This window comes from Rhincodon typus, chromosome 9 (assembly GCF_021869965.1).
Source record: "Rhincodon typus isolate 14 chromosome 9, sRhiTyp1.1, whole genome shotgun sequence".
Classification (NCBI taxonomy): Eukaryota; Metazoa; Chordata; class Chondrichthyes; order Orectolobiformes; family Rhincodontidae; genus Rhincodon; species Rhincodon typus.
In genome coordinates, this window is record NC_063340.1 from 82,849,841 (window position 1) to 82,857,887 (window position 8,047).

Genomic DNA, 8,047 nt, shown 5'->3' on the forward strand with positions numbered 1-8,047 from the left:
GCTGTGTTCATCCAGCTCTACACCTTGTTATCTCAGATTCTCCAGCATCTGCAGTTCCTACTATCTTTGATGCTTTTATTTATTTGTTCTGTATCATCTATCTTTGTTTTTGTAAAAAAAAAATCCTTTCCTGTACTGAGGTGCTTGGAGGTAGATAGTAGGAGTAAAGCTCAGTAAAAGAGCTTTCTCCATGACATGCTGAAAGATTTATGATTCTATTTGTTGGCTTGAATCCAAATGAGCAGTTAGCTTAGTGACAGATGTGCTCATTGTTAGACTTTTGAACTAAACATGATGCTTCAATGCTTTTTCTCAGCCCTATGTAGAAAATTGCTTTGCTTCACCTCTGTTCAGAGGAACTACTTTCAATTAGCAAATTGCCTTGGAATGCGATCTAGCCGACTTGGATAACTACATTGAAATGGTGCAGTTCGGTGTTAGTAATGTGAACCGGTTACAGCAGCAATTTCACACCAGTGTTAGTTTATTTTTATCACTGGTACTTCACAATACAAAACAACTCAAGACAACTAGTATGGTATTGACATCTTTCTCAGTGTAATGTGAATGTTTTGTCCTTCTTAAACCAGAGTCTGATATTGGCTGAGTTGATAAAATGTGGAGCTGAAGAAGCACAGCAAGTCAGACAGCATCGGAGGAGCAGGAAAGTCAATATTATAGGTCTGGACCCTTCATCAGGACCGGCCCAGTCCTGATGAAGGGTCCAGACCTGTAACATCGATTTTTCCTGCCCCTCTGATGCTGTCTGACCTACGGGGCTTCTCCAGCTCCACGTTTTATCCACTCTGACTTCCAGCATCCGCAGTCCTTACTATCTCTAATATTGGCTGAAATTACTTCTGAACCTGGCTTTCTGGTTTCCTATAGGTGCTGCATTTGAACTTGGAAAATAGAACACTTTATTTAGTTTGGGAGGTGTTCAAAAGATCTGATCTTCAGTTTTCTAGGTAGAGAAATGATTTGTTGCAGCAAAAACATTTGTAAGAAAAGATTAGACTATACTTTAATTCTATTTATCCTCCTTTGTCTAAGGACTGATGAATATGATGATAGCATTAAGTCATTGTAAAGGACAATTTAAAGTGATTGCAGTTGTCTCTTAACCAATTTTGCTGGTTCCTATGAAACATGATTGAAATAATTGTTTTCTTCTGGTCACTTCAATTTGGTGTAGAAAGTTGTTGAGGAGCTTTCCATTTTCATACTCTAAAAGGTGGTTAAGCATGATATGATTGTGCTATTGAGCTAGAAACAAAGCAGAACATTTCATTTCCAAAAACCCATCTCTGTACTGTTCCAGAAAGATAGTTGCATATTTCACCAGCAACTAGGACATTGTGTTACGGATGCAATTTGTTGTATGTACACCAATGGTTAAAATGGAATTTAAGAGAAGATTGGATGTTTGCCTTGCAGGGTGAAACTTCTTTCTCCCAGTAGAAGCAGTATGGCCTGGTGTGCTTTTGTTGGTGTCAGAACATCATGGTCCCAAATAAAGCCTTGAGCACATAATCTGGACTTGTGTTTCAGTGAAGTACTGAGGGACTGCTGTACTTTCAAAGGTGCAGCCCTTCAGATGAGACATTAAGTTGTGGCTCTATCTGTCTGTGTCAGGCAGATATCAAAGATACCATGGTATCATTCCACAACTATCATTAGATGGGCACAGCATTTATCTTATTACTGTTCATTGATCTTGCTGTATGCAAAGTGGCTGTCTCATTTGCCAAAATAAATGTGAATGTATTTCAATGTAATTCAGTAGATATGAAGTATTTTAAGGTATTCCAGGGATATGAAGACTGAAATGTAAATGCGGATTATTTCATACTGGAGGAAACAATAGTTAGTTTCATTATATTTGAAGATCTATTTTTGTTTCAAAAATAATTTTAATTAGTAGTGAAATAGTCAATCCCAGGCCTTGTGAGACGTGATGTTAGAATATCCATTTGTTGAGAAGAGGATTTTTTTTTTAAAATGTGTTTGACTTTTTTAAAAGCTATCTATTCAATAACAGTGAGTAAGGAATTTAGTCCTCAGATTGAGTTCACCTGGCTCATCAAAAAGAACAGGGGACTAATTAGAGATAGCTGTTTTCAAAGGGTTAGCATTGGCATGATAGGTAAAGTGTCCTCCTTCTGTGCTGTATAATACTTTCTCCACTTTGCATTTATATATTCACTTTAAAATATGGGTTTGTAACTATTAACATATTGGGGATTACCTTGGTATTTCTTTTGGAGTTGACCGGCAAAGTAACAACTTGGGAAGTTGGTGTGAGTGTGAAGAACTAGTTGATTGGAGTGTGGAGTAGGGTGGAAACAAAAGCACCATGGGAAGGCAGCAGCAATGGTTTGGATCTCAGCTGGTTAGAGAGTTGGACTTGCAGTTCAGATTATCTGGACCACAGTAACTACTGGTGAACAAACCTTGAACAGTAAGTGTGCAAGTCCTGAGCAGAGGGCAAACAAATTCTAATGGTCTTAATTCTTCAGTATTGGCAAATGTAATACAATGTGCATTTTACATGTACAACGTTAGTATTTAGTTCTTGGTCAGTGTAACTGCAACATTCTTAAGCTGCTGATGAGGCAAGAATGTGACTTTAGCTTTTATTGTGATATAGACATGAAATAAGGGTTAAGTATAATTCATGATCATCCATCAAACTGCACTTTTTTAACATGCTAAATAACCAACATAGATACAGTTTATCTTAATATCTTGCATCCTTTGCATATAAGCACTTTTTCTACATAAGTAGCTATTTGTGGCTGTGCTAATGGTTGTAGAATGATCGTAATTTATTGAGTGGTTGGGTGCATAGTTTCTCCGAGAGGAGCAGAACTTGTGGAGAAACAGTAAAATGAAAGAAAGTTGTAAACAATCTGAACCTGAACTGTGTTTCTGATTTTGCTGAGGGCTGGCACTCTAGGTATTAGTACAGTGAATTTTACAATGTTTTGATGTTCAAGCAACAGTTTTACTTTAGTTTTCTGTTTTAAATAATTGTAGAATAATTTTAGAACTGTAAAAATAGTAAGATGTTTCATTGTTTCAATAGATTCCAAACTGTAGAACTTTTTTTTATAGTATGATTATTTAAGAGGCGCTGTCTTTCAGTTCTGCAGCCTCAGTTTAAAAAGTACTTAAATACTTGTTACCAAATTTTTGATGTAAACTTTTCACATCTGAACAACTTTTTAATAAAACATTAAGCCGATTTTAAGAGTGCCTCTGTCATCTTTTAGAAAGTGAGTAGCATTCCAGTGTGGCTCTGCAGAATCCTCTACAGCCAGAACAATTCTTGTGAGCAGTTGTGTATTAAATGCTGAGTTGACAGCAGCATCTCTGGGTACTGGTACATGAATTTGTTATCAGATGCATTCATTTATTGTGAAATATTTGATTGGGGATATTTTGTATAACTAAGTTGATAATCTCAAAACAGACTTCACAACTTTCAATTTTGAACATTAGAATCTATGAAGGAGCATTTATTTTTAAAATAAATTACTATGGCACTGTTACTGATATTCTTTTGTAGGAATATCTTTAACATAGCTTAATCTATTTCATTAGAAGGAAGGGGAAGAAACCTGCTGATATTTATAAAATTATTTAAATACTAGATGCTCTTCTACTGAAGATGCTCATGATAGGTTAGTTGCCATACTGTTTTATAATGAGACCATTACGCCACTTAATGCATAATTTTCTGGCCTATTCCCCTCCCTCGCTACTTTAAGGCCGCAAGATCAATTTTCTGTATATAGGCACATCTAGAAGTCAGTTGCTGTTGCTAAGGGAAGTTTGACAATCAGCAGATCCTTGCAAATTTCTCGTTTCCAGTGGAAAATGCCTGTTTGTTTCCCTTTAGTTTTGTAATACATCTGATATTTGGAAACGTGATGGAAATGTGCTGGATGCATTTTTTTTTTCTGTGTACATGCGTGTTTGCATGCATATGTACTTACTAAAGGCCTTTAGAAAATGAGAGTTTTGGAATAAATGCTTCCAAATATATCACTTAAGTTTTAATTTCTAATTTAGTTTCTGAATTTTCAGTACTAATTTTATATTTGCATACATTTTATTTTAAGGATGTCTCTCCCAATTTTTAAATTTAGTAGCAGCCTGCTTTCAAAGCTTGTTCTATATACGCTTTACTCAATCTTTGGTCATGATTGTCTGTTTAATGCTTTTTGTATGCATGCTCTAAAGTAAAGCCCCATATGTGTTTTAAGAGCTTTATCAGTCTGTGCCTTCTGCGTAGTGTAATTGTAATAACATTTAAGGTTGATCCACTGGTTTTAAACTAAATAGCTGGTTTGTATTTTTGCACCCACATGCAAGAAAATCTTTTAAAACCAGGATTCTCTTTGCTCCTGCCGAGCCCTTACTCTGTATTCTAGTTCCACTGACATGATTTTTACAGTGCTGTTCTAACTATTGCCCTTCCAGCCTAAGATCATTCCAAATGCAATATGTGGAATTTGTCTAAAGGGTAGAGAATCCAACAAGAAAAACAAACCTGAGGCACTCATACACTGCTCCCAGTGTGACAATAGTGGTAAGTTTCCCAATCTAACTGATGAAAACTATTCAATCTTGCACATTATATGTAATATAGTTTGTATTGTACTGAAAGTGACCGTGAACTGGTTGCGCTAAGTTGGCAAGACAGAACAGAAAACAGGCATTTCAAATCACTAATGGTGTATTGTTACGCAATGCAAACATCTTGCCTTTTTTTAAAAATTGGCTCAATTGTGTCAGTGTAATACTTCAGTTTGTTAAGGTTAATTGTTCTATATGTTATTAAAAAATTGTATGTTATAAAAATGTTATTAACATTAAACTTCAATGTTATGCTAAATTGGTTAGACCACACTTCTAAAAGAATGTCAGTGCTCTGGAAAAATGCTAAAAGAATTTGGACTGATGAACTGAATTTGAACTGAGAGGACCTAACTATCAAGAAAGTCTAAATGCTTTGAGGGCTCATTTCAGGAGTGTTTTAAGGATTTTGGATATTATGGAAACACTTCATAAGGGAGATGTGGACTCAGTTTATCCACTTGTTATGAGTTCAAAATTAGGGGGCCCTAAAATAAAAACAAAGTCACTAATTATGGAATCAAGAATTTACTTTGATTAAAACATGGAACTTGCTACATATGAAATGAATGAGGAAAATGTGATATGTGCATTAAGATAAAACTAAGCAAGTACCTTTTGTGGATGGGTTGGTTGGTGGAGAGAAGAGAATAACTGTATTTGTTGATGGGATGAACTGAAATTGGGTGGGAGAAGATTCAGAAACACTACCATAGTCCTATTGCAAAGGCATGTGAAGGAAATCTGAAATTAAAGCTGAATATGCTGGAAATGCTCAACAAGTTGGATGGAGAAACAAAGTTAATGTTTTGGGTTGATGATCTATTGCAGAAATTAGTCATATAATTTTATGATGAAATTTTGATGAAACATCCTTTTTTTCATCAGGAATGCCTGATATGCTGAATATTTGCAGCATTTTCTGTCTTTATCACAGCATAGACCTGTTGAATTGAATTCCTGGTTCTGTGACTTAAATTCTTTTTTGTTTTTTTAAAACACTAGCGGAGAGATGCAGCTTTTATTTCAAGTACTTGCAACCAACACGCAAGCAATTGATATTGTTCTGCTGGTTCATCGTAGTTGGCAATTCTTATTTGAAGCAAGTCGGTGACTGATTCATAAAAAGTGCATACTTTTGAGTAGATAACTTGCTAATGCTTTCCACAGGTCATCCGTCCTGCTTGGATATGTTGTCGGAGTTGGTGGCTGTAATAAAAACCTATCCATGGCAGTGTATGGAATGCAAGACGTGCATAGTGTGCGGCCAGCCACATCACGAGGAAGAGATGATGTTCTGTGATCAGTGCGACCGAGGGTATCACACCTTCTGTGTCGGAGTTGCTTCCATCCCCTCAGGTAATGTGCACATGCATTTTGAAGCATTGTGCGATGCCTGTTGAAATTTTAATTGTCAGCTATAGAAAATGTGTAAATGTTCCTTCAGTCTGGTAGATGAGATTATTAACCTAAAGAGTTCAGAATAATAATTGTTCAATTATTACTGAACTTTTATATAAAAAAAATTATTTTACATTCCTGGATCTCCAGTATATTGTTCATAATAACTTATAGGATAACTGTTACAAGAGCAACAGTGTGAAATACACAGTACAAGATTATCTGTAGTCTTGTTCTCTTTTGTGTCTTTGAGAGAATTTTATTGAGAAACAGGAGTGGACCATTAACCTTTCAAGCTAGTTCTACTGCCGTTCAGTGAGCCCATAGCTGATTTGGGACCTAACTCCCTTTGCTCCATATTCCTTAACACCTTCTGGCTAACAAAAACATATCAATCTCTGATTCAAAATTTACAATTGGCTTAACATCAATTTCCATTTGCAGAAGAGTGTTCTAAACTTCTTCAAACCTGTTGTAAATAGAACTGTTTTCTAACTTCATTCGTAAAAGATCTGCTTCTAATTTTTAGTCTAATTTGCAGACCTACAATAAAAATAGGAATTCTCTGAACCACTCAGCAGTTCTAGTGGCTTCTTTGGAGAGAGAAATTGTTTGCTTTTTATGTTCATGGCCTTTCATCAGAACTCATAGTCCTAGACCAGCCAATCAGCAGAAATAACTTCCTCTTTACCTTATGTGTTCCCTTCAATATATTAAAAACATTGATCATATCACCTATTACCTCTTAAATTCTAGGGGCTGCGAGTCTACTTGTTGAATATGCTTACATTTTAATACTTGAAATTTAGGTATCATTTTGATATGCTTATGTCGCACATCCCATAAGGCCAATATAGCTTCTGTAACATATGCTGTCCAAATCTGATCGCAGTATTCTTACTGCAATCTAACCAAGGCTTTGTATAAGCTGAATGTAGGTGAATTAGTCAGTGAGAATTTAGAATGTATAAACTCAGTTATCAGTTACTGAACAGACATTTTCTTATGTTAGAAGTGTTTTATTAATTCTAATTGCAATATGAAGATCAAGTGGCAATATGACACTCGTGTATTTGAAGTGTATTGGAGGAAACTGTGCACAACCCAAGACAGTAAACATTCAACAGTAAATGGGAAACCCAGATCTAAAATCATATTTGTAGATGAACAATCAGAATAGTGTGCAACTAAGAATTAATTGGTCACCTCTATCTCTTAGTATCTATCTCTTAGATGGCTCAACAAAATCAAATGAGTTATTTATAGCAGGATCAGAATAGTTAGGATAGAATGTTGCCTGCTAAGACCTGGACCCGTTTGGATCCCGCTTCACTGAACCTGTTGCATGTTTTTGCCTCCGTATATGATGGTTTCATTATGCAACATAAGACTCTTTTTGAATTGTTTCAGGTCGTTGGATTTGTGCGTGCTGTGCGAATGTTCCTTCCACAGCTAAGAAAAGGGGACGGAAAGCAAAAAATACCAAAGAAGGGTAAAGCTACAACATTAGAACCAATCCAAGAAAATGTGTGGCCAGATTAAAGTTCTTATCAAAGCTTTGGTTGACTGGGAATATCAGGTGCTTACATGATATCAATGTGTTTTATAAATATCATTTACATTATTTGTATGAAAAATTATTTTGAAACAAATAAAATGACAGAATGAAGCAATGCCATGTGTTTGCATGAATTTTATTTGGGATAACGATATGTTGTATGGATTTTTTTTAGCCGGTTGCCAAATTCAGCAGAGTTTATCGATAGAACTTCATTCAGCCTCTCTGCCTGATCCACCAATCGTTCACGTCATTGCTGGTCTGTACCTCCAACTCCATTTTACCACCTTTCCTCCCACATCTTTGGTCTTTGCACCCAATAGCGATTGATGAAAGTAATTGTCTTGAAACATTAGATACTGCCTGGCCCACTGAATATTTCTGTTATTTCAAATATCAGTTGATCTTAGCATCAAAAGTTCCAATTGTCCCAGTATCTACTGC

At 35.8% G+C, this 8,047-nt stretch overlaps 1 long non-coding RNA gene across 1 annotated transcript; it reads left to right on the top strand.

The window, feature by feature from the left end:
• Positions 1–32: 32 nt before the first annotated feature.
• On the top strand, positions 33–7,714 carry LOC125484054. Its single transcript, XR_007262925.1, has 3 exons — positions 33–4,597; positions 5,815–6,003; positions 7,456–7,714. It is a non-coding gene; the product is annotated as an uncharacterized LOC125484054 (long non-coding RNA).
• Positions 7,715–8,047: the final 333 nt, after the last annotated feature.